Source organism: Solanum lycopersicum, chromosome 4, assembly GCF_036512215.1.
Source record: "Solanum lycopersicum chromosome 4, SLM_r2.1".
In the NCBI taxonomy this organism is placed as follows: domain Eukaryota; kingdom Viridiplantae; phylum Streptophyta; class Magnoliopsida; order Solanales; family Solanaceae; genus Solanum; species Solanum lycopersicum.
In genome coordinates, this window is record NC_090803.1 from 44497501 (window position 1) to 44517769 (window position 20269).

Here is a 20269-nt window from a genome sequence, read left to right on the forward strand (position 1 = left end):
TAACTCAAAATTCTTGAGGGATAAAAGAGGTAATTTTGGGTTAATTAGTGGGGTATTATTGTCATCTTTTACACTTAATTATATGTTAATTAGGGTAAAAGAAAGAGGGTTTTGAATAAGAAAAGAGAAAAGAAAAGAGAGAGATAGATTGATCGATTGAGAGAGAGAGTCGAACGAGGAAGAAGAATATCAAAGCTTGGGAGGTTGCTTGTTGATTCCAATTCTTCGGTGGAGGTAGGTTATGGTTATTTCATGCTATTCGTAGTAAACTCTTAATAGCGAATGATATGTGTTAGTAGTATTGTAAACCTTCTATATGCTTAATTGTATGCTTGCATGAATGATGTGATTATGTAATTGTGAATAAATAAGCATGATGAAGCTATTGAATCCCAAATCTTGAAAAGAAACCCTAATCTACTTGTTAATGATGATGCCTTGGTATAAAAGAAGGCTTGATGAACGAAAGTGGTGAGATTAGGGGATCGGGTGCCACGTTCCGGTACTAGGATAGTATATGAGGATCGGAGTGTCACGTTCCGACACCAGGATAGAAAATATGGATCGGGTGTCACGTTCCGACACCAGGATAGAATATGGATCGGGTGCCACGTTCCGGTACCAGGATAGAATATATGGATCGGGTGTCACATTCCGACACCAGGATAGAATATGGATCGGGTGCCACGTTCCGGTATCAGGATAGTATATTGAGGAGCGGAGTGTCATGTACCGACACGAGGGGAATAAAGATAATGAATCTTGAAATATGATAATATATCCAATCTAATAAACTAAATTCCCAAATGAGTATGATGAGGAGGTGTGAGTCCTCATTGATGTGCTTGGTGTTGTAACCAAGGGTTATGGTAACTATAAATGCTGCATGCTAAGGATATTAGTTGATTTTATGATATTGCTTAATACATACTGTTCCCTATTTTGAGTTGGCCGATGATATCTACTCAGTACCCGTGGTTTGTACTGACCCCTACTTTTATGTTTTTCTTCTTGTTATTTATGGAGTGCATCAAACGTGCCGTCATCTTCGACTCAACAGTAACTCAAGCCAGTCTTCGTCACACCGGATCTTCAGGGTGAGCTAACGCTTCTAGCTTGGACTGGATCTTCTCCTTCATGTCTTGATGCCTTGAACCTCCGGCATGGACTAGCTTCTTATGTATTTTTTAGCTTCTAGAAACTCTTAGAATTAGTAGTTTAAAGTAGATGTTCTTGTGATGATGACTTCCAGGTTTTGGGAATAATAGATGTTGAATATTGATAGTTATTGAATTGGTTTTTATTAATGAGTTTAAGTCTTCCGCATTACTTTATGTTTATATTATATTGAAATGTTAAGGTTAGATTGGTTGGTTCGCTCACATAGGAGGGTAAGTGTGGGTGTCAGTCGCAACCCGGTTTGGGTCGTGACATTGTCATATGTAATAACAAACTACTAACAAAAAATAATAAAAAATCTTAAGCACTTCAACTACTATATATAAAATTAGGGAAACAACATAAACTTGTTACTCATCATGTAGAGGATAAAAGCATTTCTTTAGTCTCGAATCTTGATTATCTTACCCTCCTCTAACATGCTCCTTTGAACATATACCTGCAAAATAAAAATTTCGACTCCATATGTTGGAACCAATCAGTACATATAAAAACTGAAAAATGAAATTTGAAAAAAAAAAACATTCAAAAAAAATATTTAACCATAATATCCTAAATCATTTAGATGATAGCAATTTTTGTCATATGTAACATGCATTTTGGATACTTATATAGTGATGCATGAAGTCATGAGAATTAAATACAAGGAAGATAAAAAATTATTTTATTTTGTAGAATAGCCCTTTTGGAGGAGTTATTAGAGGATTAGTGATAGTCTTTTGAGTTTCATAAACTTATTTTTTTTAAATGAGAAATAAAGAAGAGTTAATGAGGGAGGTATAAATAAAAAAATACAATTTTAAAGTGATTTTTAACCTAGAATATAAATAAAAAATAAATTTTTAAAAAGATAAATACGAATGGTGGCCATTGAGATTGAGATTTGCCACATCACCTAATCTTTTATTTAGCTTTATTTTATATATATATATATATATATATATATATATATATTTTTTTTTTTTTTTTTAAAAAAAAAAATAAAAAAATAGAAGGTATAAATTATAATAACAATAAAAACTAAAAAAATTATAATAATATAAACTTAAAAATAATATGTAGAAAACGGACATTAGGAAAAAAATATTATAAAAATATTTTTTTTATGTTTGAGGCAATATGGTAGGTAGCCTTTTGAAATTCCTTGATATAAAGAAGGTGTAATTATCATTAAATAACTAATTAATAGTAAAATATATATACACATAAAATTATTGTGTAAGAAATAATTTTAAAAGCCATATTTTTTTAAAAATATTTTTCTGATCATTGAGGCATGCCACATAGGCGGAATGAAGATCCTCATTTATATATATATATATATATATATTGATTTTAAAATTCAAATAGTTTACATAACAAATTTAACATTTGCGTTTATAATTTTAACTTAATTTATGAATTGATTTTATCAATCTTAAATTAGCACTGTCTAATATCTATACTTTTCTTTTTGATTGAATAGTACATATTCTTTTATATTAGACACAATATAATAATTAAGAATTTATGACCTTATTATCCCTTTGAATAAGTTCTCAAAATTAAATATGATTATCTTTGATATTTTGTAAGATTTTAAAGTGGGATTTTTAGCCTTTTTTTTAAAATGTCAAAAGAATTAAAATAGTAACACATTCGAACATGCTCTTAGAAATATGAAAAATTATTTAAAATAAATAAGCTACCTATACTTGAAGACTTAATAAAGGAACTTCAATTATATATTAAAATTTTTTAAAAAAATTCTATATGTTAGATTATTTGGAAAGAAAATGGGTGATATGTAACTTTTTGTTCGGCAAAAAATTTTTGATGACATAGGATAAACAAAATATATATATATATATATATATATATATATATATTGTTATATATTGTGGTTAGAATACATGATAAAATAAGCAATAAATGAGAAATTATGAAAGAACGATAAAATGGTTTATGTTATAAAGACTACAAAACAATTCATATAATAATCTAATAAAAATTTATTAATCAGTTTTACTTTTTTTTTTTTAAAATACGGTTTACATAGAAAAAAAATTGTTCATAAATAATAAGAATATTTATAAATATCAAAGATAAATAATATTTCCATATATTAAAGTGTAAGGGAAAAAGCTAAGTACTTAGAATAATTATAAGGAAGGATGAATGATTATGTAATAAGTATATTAGATAATAGTGATTTACACTTCTTAAAGCACTTTGCAATTTTAAATTTCATTATCCATTATTTTCTTCTCTTTATTTTCAACCCTCTCTTCAACAATTATTTCACAAATAATTCTCATCATCTCAAAAATATTTCAATCATTTTTTTTCAAAGTTTATTTTGTATATATCTTTTCAATAGTCACCCTCAATTGAGGTGCACAATATCCTTGATAGGACTGAGGCCAATGTTTGAGCATACTTCTGAACTAGTCATCCTCAATTGAGTTGAGGTGCACATTGTCCATTAAGGATCAGGCCAAAATAGAGTTTTTCGTACTTTTATTTTCCACACAACATAGCAGGGTCAATTTTTTATCACATTCTTTCAACTAGGACTTTTTTAGCATGTTGTAGCAGCGATAATTGATTATTTTTTCTCTCAATCATCCCCTTTTCTTCAGATTTAACAATTAAAATAAGTCTATGTTGTAGCGTTCAAGGAAGAAAGGTGCAAAAAATTAGACATTCAACAAAATAGTCAAGGCAAAAATAAGACCACCAACGGAAGATTTTAGACTCAAAAAGGCTAACTAGTGATATAATATCTGAAAAAGCTAAAATTTACAAGACAAATCAAAAAAAGAAAGTCTATTATCATCTCCTAAACAAAAAAAACACTTTTTATTTCTCTTCAATAACATGCAGGACAAGTTCTAAACTATACTGCAAAACATGAAATAAGCAAATTATCACCACACATGACACAAGTATCAATCAAGCTGGATCAATTCAACTTTTAAGAGAGTCAAGATCATCACAAATTACAAAATAAAATAAGCTATATACAAAGTCAAAACCATGAGTCTAGATGCCAAAGAGTTTGCAATTTCACTAGCAATTAAACATTCACAAGAAAGTACTACTCAAAATTAAAATCAAATAGCAAGTATCACATTACTCAAAAGGCTCTTTTCTTTTCTCTCTAAAAATAAAAAATAAAAATAAAATTATTCCTAAAAAAAAAAAATACAGTTAGTTCAAAGGAACTATCCTCAGGATAGAACTAAAAACAAAAGTCAAAGAACTTATCCTAAAGAAAAGAAAAGAGTCAACAAAGCAGTAAACACTAGAAATTCATTTTATCACCCCACACTTAAAACCTGACACTGTCCCAGTGCAACAACATAAGCTAAGAGTGAAATAATTTTCTTTTGAGATTAATAGATAAAAAGTAAAAGAAGGGTTGAACAACGTGTGTTGCGAATAACAAAAAAAGAATCTTTTTGTGTTATTCTTTTTTGCGATTTTTTTCTTGTACCTGGTCCACGACGTGGACTGGATACTAACTTCACTGTCCAAATTTTTTTTTAAAAGAAATTATATTAAACAAATCTAAAGAACACTTCATTCTAATAAACATACACATAAGAATCCCTATCCCACACTTGAAAAGAAGGTATGTCTCCAAAACATCAAATACGTATTTAGAATAGGGGTTAGGAAAACTCCTTGACGCTTTTAGGCCTAAATTTTGGTATGCCCTCTCAATTATTATTTTTTATCAGAGGTCATACACATTCCACACTTAAGCTCAAACATGCTCCTTTGTTTCAAACTCTTTGGTATTGAAACTTTCTCAAAATACAGGATCAAAAGAAAAGGGAAACAAATGACATTATAAGATAAAATAAGGAGTTATTTTTTTTGTTTTTTATAAAATCTTAAACAAATAAAAAGAAAAAGTTTAACCTAGAAAATAATTAATTTCTAAGTCCCAGGCAGTGGCACAAAAAAACTTGTTGCATCCTATTGAACACACAAGTGTATGAGGTCACACAAATAATATAGTGGCTCTTAAAAGAATCAGATTATCGAATCCAAAGGAATTGTCAATTAATTATTCTTACTAATTTGTATTAATTCTAATTATTTATTTAAGGTGGGGATTTCAAAAGATGACTGTATTAACTAAATTAAAAATAAAGATAAAATAACTAAAGAGCAATTAACTTAGAAAAGATAGATGCTTATACAATCAATAAATGAATCCATCTAGGATTATAATTTAACGACAATCATGTTTAGCATCAACTTCATAAACATATTTGATTATCTAGTTATTGATTCACATGGTTAAATGTATGATCATGGTCTCTCGACCTCTAATCGTCTACGATAAACAACACCCTAACTACATCGTTGTGCGGGGATAAGATGGATTAAATACCAAAATTACGATTTCTTCCTGTATAGTGACCAAGCATGGTTTCAATATATATCCCTATCCTAGATACAAATTTATTCTAATTATTAAGGGAAAATTATGCTCCTTATATTCAACTTTCTATCATCTTATTTCTGTCCCGAGTTCAATTCGGACAATGGGTTATTTCAATGGTGATCAAGTATCAAAATAGTAATGACAAAATTATAAGAATAATTAATATAATAAAAAAAATCATCACGAATCAGAATCACTAAACAATCATATTATAAGTAAACATAATCCAAGAAGGAGAAGTTTAACTCAACATAGACATAGAGCAATTCCAACCAATCATTCAAAGAAAGATGCAAAATAAAATAAAAGAGAAAGAAGAGATAAAACTCTAAATCAAATTATTTTCTACATTGTATAATTCTCCCTTTAATAACTATTATTATGAACTATTTATAGATATGGAAAATTCTCAATTAAATAACTAAGTCCAACTCTAATTACAAACCCAAAACAATCAGAATTGCATTACGTTTGAAACTGTGCGCCGGTCCAACAATGCATAAAACTGGAATTCTTTGAGTATTGTCATGTGACACACTTCTATGCCCAATTAAATTCTTAATTTCCTCAAATGCACTTCATATGTATTATATATTGTTTTATTCAATTTAATTTATTAAGTTTCCTGTTTGATTTTCTTTATCAACCTTTCACTTTCAATTTGTTTTAGCTCCAAACTTCTTCAACTTTACACCAATTTACTCTTACAAATAAAATATATTATTCATTCCAATCTATAAAAATTATTCTAAACAGGTCATATCTAAATAATAAATGCGAGAAAAATAATGATTAAAAATATGTATTTTGGCCTCACATCAGCAGGATAAGAATGCTATTGCTTATGCCTCACGTCAATTGAAGGTGCGTGACAAAAATTACCCAACAGATGATTTGGAGTTGGCGGTGGTACTGTTTTCTGTTATAATCTGGAAGCATTACCTTTACGGTGTCAAGTGTGAAGTGTTTACTGATCATCGTAGCTTGAATCATGTGTTCACTCATAAGGATCTAAATTTTATACAAAGAAGGTGGATGGGGTTACTTAAAGATTATGATTTCACCATTCAATGTCATCCGGTTAAAGCTAATGTTGAGGTAGACGTTTTGAGTCGAAAACCGGTGAGTATATGTATAGTCTAGCTTGCTTGAGTGTAACCACGCGACCTTTGACTAAGGAAATTCAAACCTTGGAGTCTAAATTCATGCAACTAGATATCTCAGAGAAGGGTGGTGTGTTAGATAGCATTAAAGTGAGAGCCACATTCATTGAGGAGATCAAGATCAAGCAATTTGAGGATGAGAATTTGAATGAACTTAAGAAGAATATTGTGATTGGTAAGGGTAAAGAGACCACTCTTGATGTTGAGGGCATACTCAATTTTAAGGGAAGAATTTGTGTACCTAGATTAGATGGCTTAATTCAGAAATTTTGGCAGAATCTCATGGTTTGCGATATTCTATTCATCCGAGTGTGATGAAGATGTATCAATATTTGAAGTGAATTTATTGGTGGTCGGGCATGAAGATGATATAGAGGAGATTTTGTCTAAGTTTTAAAATTGTCAACAAGTGAAATATGAATATTAAAGACCCGCAAGTTTGCTTCAAAGAATGTCGATTTCGGAATATCGTGGAAAAATATAGCCATGGATTTTGGGATTGGTCTTCCCAAAACTTTGAGAAAGTTTGATTCTATTTGTGTAGTAGTTGATAGATTGACTGACTTAGCTCATTTTATTTAGGTACGAATAGATTATAATGTTAAACAATTGGCTAAGGTCTATGTGAAAGAGATAGTGAGATCGCATAGGATGCCCCTTTTTATTATCTCACAGTGTGGTACCCAATTCACACCCAATTTTTGAAGGAAATTACATGATGAATTGGGTACACAACTCACTTTTAGTACACCTTCCTTCCACAGACAGATGAGCAATCAGAGAGGACTATTCATGTGTTAGAATACATGTTAAGGGCATGTTTTATTGATTTTTGTGGGCATTAGGATAAGTTCCTACCTTTGTATGAGTTTTTCTATAATAATAGTTATCACTCCAACATAGATATGACACCATTTGAGACACTTTATGGGAGGGGATGTAGATCACTCATAAAATAGTATGAGGTTGGAGAGTGAAAACTTTGGGTAGATTTAGTGAAGGATGCTCAAGATAAGGTGAGGAGTATTCAAGCTAAGATTCTAGCAGCCCCGAGCAGACAAAAGAAGTATGAGGATCACAAGGTAAGAGACATGACATTTCAAATCGGTGAGAATTTTCTTCTTAAGGTATCATTCATGAAATAGTTGATGAGGTTTTGCAATATAGGTAAGTTAAGTTCACGATACATTGATACATTTGAGGTTCTTAAATGTGTAGGACCAATGACATATAGATTGGATTTCATGTGTCCATGTTTAATAGATATCATGGTGACGATTATTACATCATTAAGTGTGACTTAATTGTGTTAGACAAAAACCTTCAATATGAAGAGAAAACAATTGAAATTATTGACCGTGATGTGTGTAACTAAAGGTGAAAGATATTAAGTCCGTGAAAGTTTAAATATAGAAGCATTGTCTAGTTGAGGAAGCTACTTAGAAATCGAGAAAGACATGTGAGACAAGTATCCCCAATTGTTCATTGATTCAGGTACTTTTATATTATCTCCTTAGCCTATTTCTTTTCCGAAGTTTGTCACTCAAGGACGCATAATGGATAAATTCGAAACTAATGTAACGACTGGGTTCTGTCGTTATAAAAAACTTAACAAGGGAAAATTTGGGTTAGGAAAAACACATTTGAAATTTTCCAACCTAGTCAAGATTTGGATGAAATCAAAGTCATTAAGATATAGGAAAATTTGATTTCAATCAGGTGATCTATTTGTAATTTTAATTATATGAGGAGATAGACAACTCGTTAAGAATCTGTACACTTTACGAAATTGAATTCGAATGAGTAAAACTCTTGAAATCAATCTTAGCAGGAAGAAGATTTTTCGGGCGTCATTTGTTAGATTGTATTGTGAAATGGGGGTCTTAAAACTAATTAAATAACTCAATATTTCGTGCAAACCACTCTGGCACTGAGTTTTGTTGCTATGGCGGGAATGTTGTGACAGACCAGACGTGACTTAAAGTCGTAAATGAACTCCTGAACTACTTTATTTTGTAATTATTGATTTTTAGAGCTAAGGAATGAATCTTAGGCGACTCTTGACAGTTTTCTACCATTCTTAGGCTAAAGATAGGGTTTTCACTCTCGAAATCCGTTTTCGATCCGTAGAACCTTTTTTCTTGGATTATTATCGACGGGAAGGGTTTTGATTTAATAATTATGGTGGAAACAACCCTAATTTGGTTACTTGGGATCATGAGTATAATCTAGGGTTGTTAGAATAGTTAATAATCTGGGTAATTAATGATTGTTTATTGATTCTCTTATTATATTGGTTGTTTGTAGACCAAGAATAAGGGAAATAAATTCAAAAAGGGAAGGATCAAGATTCTTAGTGTTTCAAGCTTATTTCGAGGCAAGTGGTGATTGTGTGATGTATGTTTGTCCTTTCTTCATTATGATACATGTATATATAGGAATGTTGCATTATTGATCACATTTGTTGTAAATGAGATAAACGAATATTTACATGTCATGAATTACTTTTTGGTTGTATGATTTTGAGAATATACTTGTGGTTGTGATTGTGGTGTGAAGAAATGATCGATTGCCACGTTTTGCCATAACTAACTGGGATCGATTGCCACGTTCCTTCATAAATATGAGATCAATTTCCACGTTCCGACATAACTATAGGCTAGGTACCACATTCTGATATGATAACAATGTGAATTTGGGTTTCATGAGAGGACCAACTACTTGACATAATTGTGTATCTTGAAAATTGTAAAATTGTAAAATTGTATGTTGTTCATAAATTTTGATAATATTGTATATGTTTGGTACTTTGCATGTTTATGCTTATGTTGCATTTAGTGGGATACTGCGTGATCCTACTAGTACACTGTTGTATATTGGTACTCCACTTGCTCTTATTTTTGTTGAGTACAACGAATTAGGAGGCTATTGACAGACCTCGTCTAGAAGATCAATGATCCCCTTTGAATTCAAAGGTGAGCCAATTCTTCCAAGCTGCCATGATTTCTCCTTTCGTCTATGTCCACATTTCAGACTTAGACTCTTCTAGCTAGTTAATAGTTCATTTTTTTAGGATTGTATCCCTTCTTGTTTATACTTCGGTTCCTTGTTTAGTTTTTTTTTTTGATATAATGACTTTTAGTTTCTAGGTGTATTTTCCGCATTGTATTTGGCTGGAGACTAAACAATCCTTACAATAACAACAACCAAAAACATAAAAGTATAGTTAACTACTAATCAAACAAAAATATTTAAAAAATATTTAGTTATAATTTAAAGAGGAGAGAAAGATCATTTTCTCAACATAACATAATTCAATTCTCCAAAACCTACAAAGAGACGGAGAGAGTGAAAACAATCAGAGTTATAAAAACTACAAGGATAAACAAAGAAAAATTCTCAAGAACTACAATAATAAGCAAAAGAGAAAAACAAGTAAATTATTTGTTCTATGAAAAAATCATGATTTGTATCATCAAGAATCCAAAAAATAATATTAAAAGTATAATAACAATAGAAAAATAATGACAATCATAAGTATTAGACATGCATCATTTTACCTCGTAAAATCAAAGTAGCCAAAAAATATCTAGCATTCTTCATTATACATCTCTCCTGCAAAATTAGATAAAAAGACAAAAAGTTAATCAATCAAAAGGACAAAAGAATTAGAAAAATGAAGTAAATTAATCATCATGCATGTCTTAAAGTAGGTTTATAAAGTGTAATATTTAAGAGTTATAAATTTATATATTAAATAATTTGAAGGTTATGCATATGAAAGGTTAGGAGTTATATATATTACTAAATTAATTAAGATTTGAATTTATGTAGCTGAAGAGATATGAATTAAGGAGACGATTTTATAAAATAAAATAATTGAAGAAAATTAGAGAAAGTGACAAAAAAAAATACAAAAAAAGATAAATAGAATTCATGGCCATTGAAAGGTGTAACATCACTTCTTTTTTAATCAAACTTTATATATATACTAAACTTTATGTATATACTAGTGAATTTATCCGCGCTTCATGTGGTCATAAAAAATACAAGTAATTAGTAAATACTATTTGAATAGAAGAGATATTATCCATATAAAAATGTAGTTTTATATGTACTTAATAATTTTAGTTGAAATTTTAAATAATTTTTAAGTTTTTCTTTCTTACATAAAAAAAAATAATATAAGATAATTATATTACACCTCCTATAAATGTATATATGCATAATTGGTTCCATAGGAAAAAGATATGATTTTTTGAAAATGTAATCATCTTCTTTAGAAGCAAAAGGACCTCTTGTAATTTATAATGATTTTAAAATAAATAACATAAATATATTACTTTTCAAAGTAAAAAAGAAAACAACAGAAGAAATAAATAAACATACTTTTAAAGAATAGATTCTATATATTGGGGTTTTTAAATATAATTAATATACATTTAATATAAATAAGTAATGATTACAATTAAATAGTGAGTAATGTTTTTGAAATTGCTATGTATCGATTAACTTTGACGAAGTATAATAATTATTATAACTTGAAAAAATATAATTTAACGTTCTTATTCTTAGAAAGACGGTCAATTAATTGTTATTATAACTTCAAAATATTATAAGCATGTAAGCCAAAATGAACTCAACAATGGTGATCCAAAATGCCCTATTCTGATATCTATTCTACTTTTAGGCTATTAATCCAGATACAATAATATTTGACTAAAATATACATGCATCAACTTTTTGTTTTTGAATTTTAGAGATAAATCCAGTGCTAATTTATAGTCCTAGTATAAAACAAACTTATACTTAGCTAATACTTTATGTTATTCATTTGTATTGTTAAATTTAATGTAACGACCTGTTTAGTCGTTTTGAGCAGCAGATTTTATTTTGGAAAAACAGGCTGAGGCGACGGACCCAACGACGGACCGTCATGGGCACGATGGACCGTCGCAGGGTCTCGTTTCAAAACACTTAGAAAGTCTGAAATTGGGTACTGAAAATCGACTCTCTGAACTTTGTGACGGAATGGCAGGACGGACCGTCACAGACTCTTCAGAGAAATTGAGTCTCTGAACTCTGTGACGGGTAGCAGGACGGTCCGTCGCAGGCGCGACGGGCCGTCACAGGCGCGACGGGCCGTCACAGGTTGTGCAAATCCCAGTCTGGGTCGGATTTCTTCATACGTTTTAAGGGACGTTTTTGACTATTCTTGCCTTAATTATAAAGTTAGTGGGTTAATGTTAATAAGTCTAATTACTTGGGGGTTAAAAGAGGTAACCTTAAGTTAATTAGTGGGGGATTATTGCCATCTTTTATTCTTAATTATATACTAATTAGGGTAAAAGAAAGAGGGTTTGAATAAGAAAACAGAAAGAACAAGAAGGGATAGAGAGAAACGATCGAGAGAAGAGGAAAGCACCAAGCTTTGAGGATTAACTTGCTTGATTTCAATTCTTCGGTGGAGGTAGGTTATGGTTTTCATGCTTTCATAGTAAACTCTTAATAGAGAATGATATGTATTGATAGTATTGTAAACCCTGCTATGTGCTTAATTGTATGCATGCATGAACGTGATTATATAATTGTGATTATACTAAGCATGATGAAGTTATTGAATCCCAAATCTTGCAAAATCCTAATCTCTTTGTTAATAATGAGGCCTTGGTATAAAAGAAGGCGTGATGAACTAAAATAATGGGATTGATGATGCCTTGGTAAGAAAGAAGGCTTGATGAATTGATGGAAGGAGATTAGGGGATCGGGTGTCACGAACCGACACGTAGAATTAGGGGATCGGGTGTCACGAACCGACACGTAGTATTAGGGGATCGGGTGTCACGAACGGACACGTAGAATTAGAGGATCGGGTGTCACGAACCGACACGTAGAATTAGGGGATCGGGTGTCACGAACCGACACGTAGTATTAGGGGATCGGGTGTCACGAACCGCCACGTAGTATTAGGGGATCGGAGTGTCACGTACCGACACAAGAGGATTAATGAATATTGAGGGAGCGGAGTGTCACGTACCGACACAAGAGAAATAAAGATAATGAATCTTGAAAGATGTTAATATACTCAATCTAATGAACATGATTTCCAAATGAGTATGGTATTGAGGCTTGAGGCCTCATGTGTGAACTTGACGGTAATTGTTAATGATATAGTATTTGTTGTTGCTACATGTTGAGTATCATAGTTGATTTTATGATATTACTTGGTATATATTGATTTCTATTTTGAGTTGGCCGATGATATCTACTCAGTACCCGTGTTTTGTACTGACCCCTACTTTTATGTTTTCTTCTTGTTTATTTGTGGAGTGCAGCAAACGTGCCATCGTCTTCAACTCAACAGTAATTCAAGTCAGTCTTACTACACCGGAATTTCAGGGTGAGCTAATGCTTCTAGCTTGGACAGGATCTTCTTCTTCAAGTCTTGATGCCTTGAACTTCCGGCATGGACTAGCTTCTTATGTATTTTTAGCTTTTAGAATACTCTTAGTTTAGTCATTTGATCGTAGATGTTCTTGTGATGATGACTTCCAGATTTTGGGAAATAATAGTTATTGAATTGATTTTTATTAATGAGTTTAAGTCTTCCGCATTACTTTCTGTTGATATTATATTGAAATGTTAAGGTTTAGATTGGTTGGTTCGCTCACATAAGAGGGTAAGTGTGGGTGTCAGTCGCGGCCCGGATTTGGGTCGTGACAAACTTGGTATCAGAGCATTAGGTTCGTTGGTCTCATCACACAAGAACGAGTCTAGTAGAGTCTTAAGGAACGGCAGGGGGACGCCTTTACTTTTCTTTGAGAGGCTATAAGACTTTAGGAAAATTTCATTCTTTCTTTCCTTCTTTCGTGCTATTACTTGGGTCCAATTGGTATCTAGGTGATACAAATTGGTATCTGACCATCTTCACTCTATTCCGCAGATGGTTAGAACTAGAGCAACAACCACGCCAACATCAACATCGGCAAGGCAAGAGGCGTCCGAGCCAGCCACTGGGGCTGTAGCTCGAGGAAGAGCAGCGGCAAGAGGCCGTGGTAGAGGTCGTGGGAGGACGTCCTCTAGGGGAAGAGGACGAGCACCTATCCCATCTGATACTAGGGCAGTGACTCCTCCACTGACTGAGGAGGTAATAAGAGAAGGGGAGGATGGGGAAAATGAACAAGTGCAGAATGAGGGATTGCCACCCCAGCCAACCCCAAAGATGATAAATCAGGTGCTCGCTTATCTTAGTGGGTTGTCTGATCAGGGTCAGGCACCCCCAGTGTTTTCTGCACCAACAACTCCGGTTTCAGAAGTACAACATGCAGCCACTATGGCTCCTCGTATGGATGCCTCATTGGACATAGGCACATTTCCACGTCTGACTACTGGGCCTATAATGACAAATGATCAGCATGAACTTTTCAGTAAGTTCTTGAAATTGAAACCTCCGGTCTTCAAGGGTGCTGAATCGGAGGATGTTTATGATTTTCTGGTTGACTGTCACGAGCTACTACACAAGATGGGTATAGTAGAACGGTTTGGTGTGGAGTTTGTGACTTATCAGTTTCAAGGGAACGCCAAAATGTGGTGGCGGTCACATATTGAGTGTCAACCAACAGAGGCACCACCTATGACTTGGGCCTCATTCTCTAGCTTGTTTATGGAGAAGTATATCCCCGAACTTTGAGGGATAGGAAAAGGGATGAGTTCTTGAGCCTAGAGCAAGGTAGGATGTCGGTCAATGCATATGAGGCTAAGTTTCGTGCATTATCCAGGTATGCCACCCAACTATGTTTCAGTCCACAAGAGCGGATTCGCCATTTTGTGAAGGTGTTGAGGTCAGAGTTGCGGATTTCAGCCTTACAGGTAGCGGCTACGGCAAAATCCTTCCAAGAGGTGGTAGACTTGTGATAGAGGTGGAAGGAGTGAAGCCAGATGACTTCACCATGACATCGACATCAAAAAGGTTTCGAAAGGGAGGTGAGTTTAATGGTTCTTACACTAAAGGACAGGGTTCGGGAAGTTACTCAGTCCGACCAATTCAGTCTTCACTACAGACTGTAGTTGGGGGACCACCTCAGACCGGTCAACACTTCTCCGAGAGACCTATGCTTGAATCCAGAGAGTGTTACGGGTGTGGGGAGACTGGACATATTAGGAGAAATTGTCCAAAACAAAGTTACAGACCCCCAATGGCTAGAGGTAGAGGTGGTCATGGTAGAGGCCGTTATTCTGGAGGACGTGGTGGTCGAGGTAAGGGTGGTCACCAAAATGGTCGAGGTGATGGGAAAACTGGAGCCACTACATCACAACATGGTAGGGGCAATGGACAGACAAACGATAGGGCCCATTGTTACGCTTTCCCTGGGCGGTCTGAAGCGGAGGCATCTGATGCTGTCATCACAGGTAATCTTCTGGTTTGTGATTGCATGGCTTTTGTATTGTTTGATCCTGGGTCCACGTTTTCTTATGTATATTCCTCATTTGCTAATGGTCTTAATTTACATTGTGAATTGCTTGACATACCTATTTGTGTTTCTACTCCGATGGGTGAGTCTGTGATAGTTGAAAGGGTGTATAGGTCTTGTCTTGTAACTTTTGTGGGGAGAAATACTTATGTAGACTTGGTTATCTTAGAAATGGTTGATTTTGATGTAATTCTGGGTATGACTTGGCTTTCTCCGCAATTTGCGATCTTGGATTGTAATGCTAAAACGGTGACGTTAGCCAAGCCTGGGACAGATCCGTTAGTGTGGGAGGGTGACTACACTTCCAATCCGGTGCGTATCATCTCCTTTCTTCGTGCTAAGAACATGGTTAGTAAAGGGTGTTTAGCTTTCTTGGCACATCTCAAGGATGACACTACCCAAGTACCTTCGATTGAGTCGGTTTCGGTAGTCCGTGAGTTTTTGGATGTGATCCCTGCAGATCTTCCTGGTATGCCACCAGATAGGGATATTGATTTCTGTATTGACCTTGAACCGGGTACTCGCCCCATTTCGATACCCCCTTATAGAATGGCTCCCGCGGAGTTAAGAGAGTTAAAAGCCCAACTTCAAGAGTTGTTAAACAAAGGCTTTATTAGACCAAGTGCATCTCCTTGGGGTGCTCCGGTTTTGTTTGTAAAGAAGAAGGATGGGAGTTTTCGAATGTGTATAGACTACAGACAACTAAACAAGGTAACCATAAAGAACAAGTATCCTCTTCCCCGCATTGATGATTTGTTCGATCAGTTACAAGGTGCTTGTGTCTTCTCTAAGATTGACTTGAGATCCGGTTATCATCAATTGAAAATACGGGCAACGGATGTGCCAAAGACTGCTTTTCGAACGAGGTATGGGCATTACGAATTTGTAGTGATGTCTTTTGGTCTTACGAATGCCCCTGCTGCGTTCATGAGCTTGATGAACGGGATTTTTAAGCCATATTTGGACCTCTTCGTGATCGTATTTATTGATGATATATTGGTATACTCAAAGAGCAAGAAGGAGCATGAAGAGCATTTGAGAATGGTATTGGAAATATTGAGGGAGAAAAAGCTTTATGCTAAGTTCTCTAAGTGTGAGTTTTGGCTAGATGCAGTGTCCTTCTTGGGGCACGTAGTTTCTAAAGAAGGAGTGATGGTGGATCCTTCTAAGATTGAGACAGTAAAGAATTGGGTAAGACCTACTAATGTGTCAGAAATAAGGAGCTTTGTTGGGTTAGCTAGCTACTACCGCCGATTTGTCAAGGGATTCTCTTCTATTGCTTCTCAATTGACGAACTTGACTAAGCAGAATGTTCCATTTGTATGGTCGGACGAATGTGAGGAAAGCTTTCAGAAGCTCAAGACTTTGTTGACTACCGCACCTATCCTTACCTTGCCAGTAGAGGGTAAGAACTTCATTGTTTATTGTGATGCATCCTATTCTGGTTTGGGTGCAGTACTAATGCAAGAGAAGAGTGTGATTGCTTATGCTTCAAGGCAATTAAAAGTGCATGAACGTAACTATCCAACTCATGATTTGGAATTGGTTGCGGTAGTGTTTGCATTAAAGCAATGGAGACACTATTTATATGGGGTTAAGTGTGAGGTCTACACGGATCATCGTAGCCTTCAGTATGTCTTTACTCAGAAAGATTTGAACTTGAGGCAGAGGACATGGATGGAACTACTGAAGGACTACGACATCACTATTTTGTATCATCCGGGGAAGGCGAATGTTGTAGCGGATGTTTTAAGTAGAAAGGCGGGAAGCATGGGAAGTCTAGCTCACTTGCAAGCTTCTAGACGCCCACTGGCTAGAGAGATTCAGACTCTAGCTAATGACTTGATGAGATTAGAAGTAAATGAGAAGGGAGGATTGTTGGCCTCTGTGGAGGCAAGATCTTCCTTTCTTGACAAGATTAAGGGAAGACAGTCTGATGATGAGAAACTGCACAGAATTCAAGATAAGGTATTGCGAGGAGAGGCTAAGGAAGCACAAATTGATGAGGAAGGTGTTTTGAGGATCGAGGGAAGGGTATGCGTACCCCGCGTCTATGATTTGATCAACACTATTCTGACAGAGGCTCATAGTTCAAGGTATTCTATACATCCGGGTGCAACCAAGATGTATCGTGACCTAAAGCAACACTTTTGGTGGAGTAGAATGAAGCGTGATATTGTTGACTTTATTTTCAAGTGTCCAAACTGTCAACAAGTAAAGTATGAACACCAGAGGCCCGGAGGAACACTTCAGAGAATGCCCATTCCTGAATGGAAGTGGGAGAGAATTGCAATGGACTTTGTGGTTGGTCTTCCCAAGACATTGGGAAAGTTTGATTCTATTTGGCTAATTGTTGATAGGTTAACTAAGTCTGCTCACTTCATTCCGGTCAAGGTGACTTACAATGCAGAGAAGTTAGCCAAACTTTACATCTCGGAAGTGGTGCGATTGCATGGAGTTCCACTATCCATCATATCAGATAGAGGTACGCAGTTTACTTCTAAGTTTTGGAAAACATTGCATGCGGAATTGGGTACTAGGTTGGACCTTAGTACTGCGTTCCATCCTCAGACCGATGGTCAGTCTGAAAGGACGATTCAAGTGTTGGAGGATATGCTTCGTGCATGTGTGATAGAGTTTGGTGGCCATTGGGATAGCTTCCTACCCTTAGCGGAGTTTTCATACAATAATAGCTATCACTCAAGTATTGATATGGCCCCATTTGAAGCATTGTATGGAGGAGATGTAGGTCTCCCATTGGTTGGTTTGATGCATTTGAGGTTAGGCCTTGGGGTACTGACCTTTTGAGGGATTCGATAGAGAAAGTGAAGTCTATTCAAGAAAAGCTTCTAGCGGCGCAAAGTAGACAAAAAGAATATGCAGATCGAAAGGTTAGAGACTTAGAGTTCATGGAGGGTGAACAAGTCTTGTTGAAAGTTTCACCAATGAAAGGGGTGATGTGGTTTAAAGAAAGGGGTAAGCTAAGTCCAAGGTACATTGGTCCCTTTGAAGTACTTAAGCGAGTAGGAGAGGTAGCTTATGAGTTAGCCTTGCCTCCAGGGCTTTCCGGAGTACATCCGGTATTCCATGTGTCGATGTTGAAAAGATACCATGGGGATGGAAACTACATTATCCGTTGGGATTCAGTTTTGCTTGATGGGAATTTGTCCTATGAGGAGGAGCCTGTTGCTATTCTAGATAGAGAAATTCGCAAGTTGAGGTCAAGAGAGATTGCATCCATCAAGGTGCAATGGAAGAATCGACCCGTTGAAGAAGCCACTTGGGAGAAGGAGGCGGATATGCGAGAAAAATACCCACACCTGTTTACAGATTCAGGTACTCCTTTTCGCCCTTGTTTTCCTTCTTTTGATCGTTCGGGGACGAACGATGGGTAAATTGGTATCTATTGTAACGACCTGTTTAGTCGTTTTGAGCAGCAGATTTTATTCTGGAAAAACAGGCTGAGGCGACGGACCCAACGACGGACCGTCATGGGCACGACGGACCATCGCAGGGTCTCGTTTCAAAACACTTAGAAAGTCTGAAATTGGGTACTGAAAATCGACTCTCTGAACTTTGTGATGGAATGGCAGGACGGACCGTCACAGGTGTGACGGACCGTCACAGACTCTTCAGAGAAATTGAGTCTCTGAACTCTGTGACGGGCAGCAGGACAGACCGTCGCAGGCGCGACGGGCCGTCACAGGTTGCGCAAATCCCAGTCTAAGTCGGATTTCTTCATACGTTTTAAGGGACGTTTTTGACTATTCTTGCCTTAATAAAAGTTAGTGGGTTAATGTTAATAAGTCTAATTACTTGGGGGTTAAAAGAGGTAACCTTAAGTTAATTAGTGGGGGATTTTTGTCATCTTTTATTCTTAATTATATACTAATTAGGGTAAAAGAAAGAGGGTTTGAATAAGAAAACAGAAAGAACAAGAAGGGAGAGAGAGAAACGATCGAGAGAAGAGGAAAGCACCAAGCTTTGAGGATTAACTTGCTTGATTTCAATTCTTCGGTGTAGGTAGGTTATGGTTTTCATGCTTTCATAGTAAACTCTTAATAGAGAATGATATGTATTGATAGTATTGTAAACCCTGCTATGTGCTTAATTGTATGCATGCATGAACGTGATTATATAATTGTGATTACATTAAGCATGATGAAGTTATTGAATCCCAAATCTTGCAAAATCCTAATCTCTTTGTTAATAATGAGGCCTTGGTATAAAAGAAGGCGTGATGAACTAAAATAATGGGATTGATGATGCCTTGGTAAGAAAGAAGGCTTGATGAATTGATGGAAGGAGATTAGGGGATCGGGTGCCACGAACCGACACGTAGAATTAGGGGATCGGGTGTCACGAACCGACACGTAGTATTAGGGGATCGGGTGTCACGAACGGACACGTAGAATTAGAGGATCGGGTGTCACGAACCGACACGTAGAATTAGGGGATCGGGTGTCACGAACCGACACGTAGTATTAGGGGATCGGGTGTCACGAACCGACACGTAGTATTAGGGGATTAGAGTGTCACGTACCGACATAAGAGGATTAATGAATATTGAGGGAGCGGAGTGTTACGTACCAACACAAGAGGATTAATGAATATTGAGGGAGCGGAGTGTCACGTACCGACACAAGAGAAATAAAGATAATGAATCTTGAAAGATGTTAATATACTTAATCTAATGAACATGATTCCCAAATGAGTATGGTATTGAGGCTTGAGGCCTCATGTGTGAACTTGACGGTAATTGTTAATGATATAGTATTTGTTGTTGCTACATGTTGAGTATCATAGTTGATTTTATGATATTACTTGGTATATATTGATTTCTATTTTGAGTTGGCCGATGATATCTACTCAGTACCCGTGTTTTGTACTGACCCCTACTTTTATGTTTTCTTCTTGTTTATTTGTGGAGTGCAGCAAACGTGCCATCGTCTTCAACTCAACAGTAATTCAAGTCAGTCTTACTACACCGGAATTTCAGGGTGAGCTAATGCTTC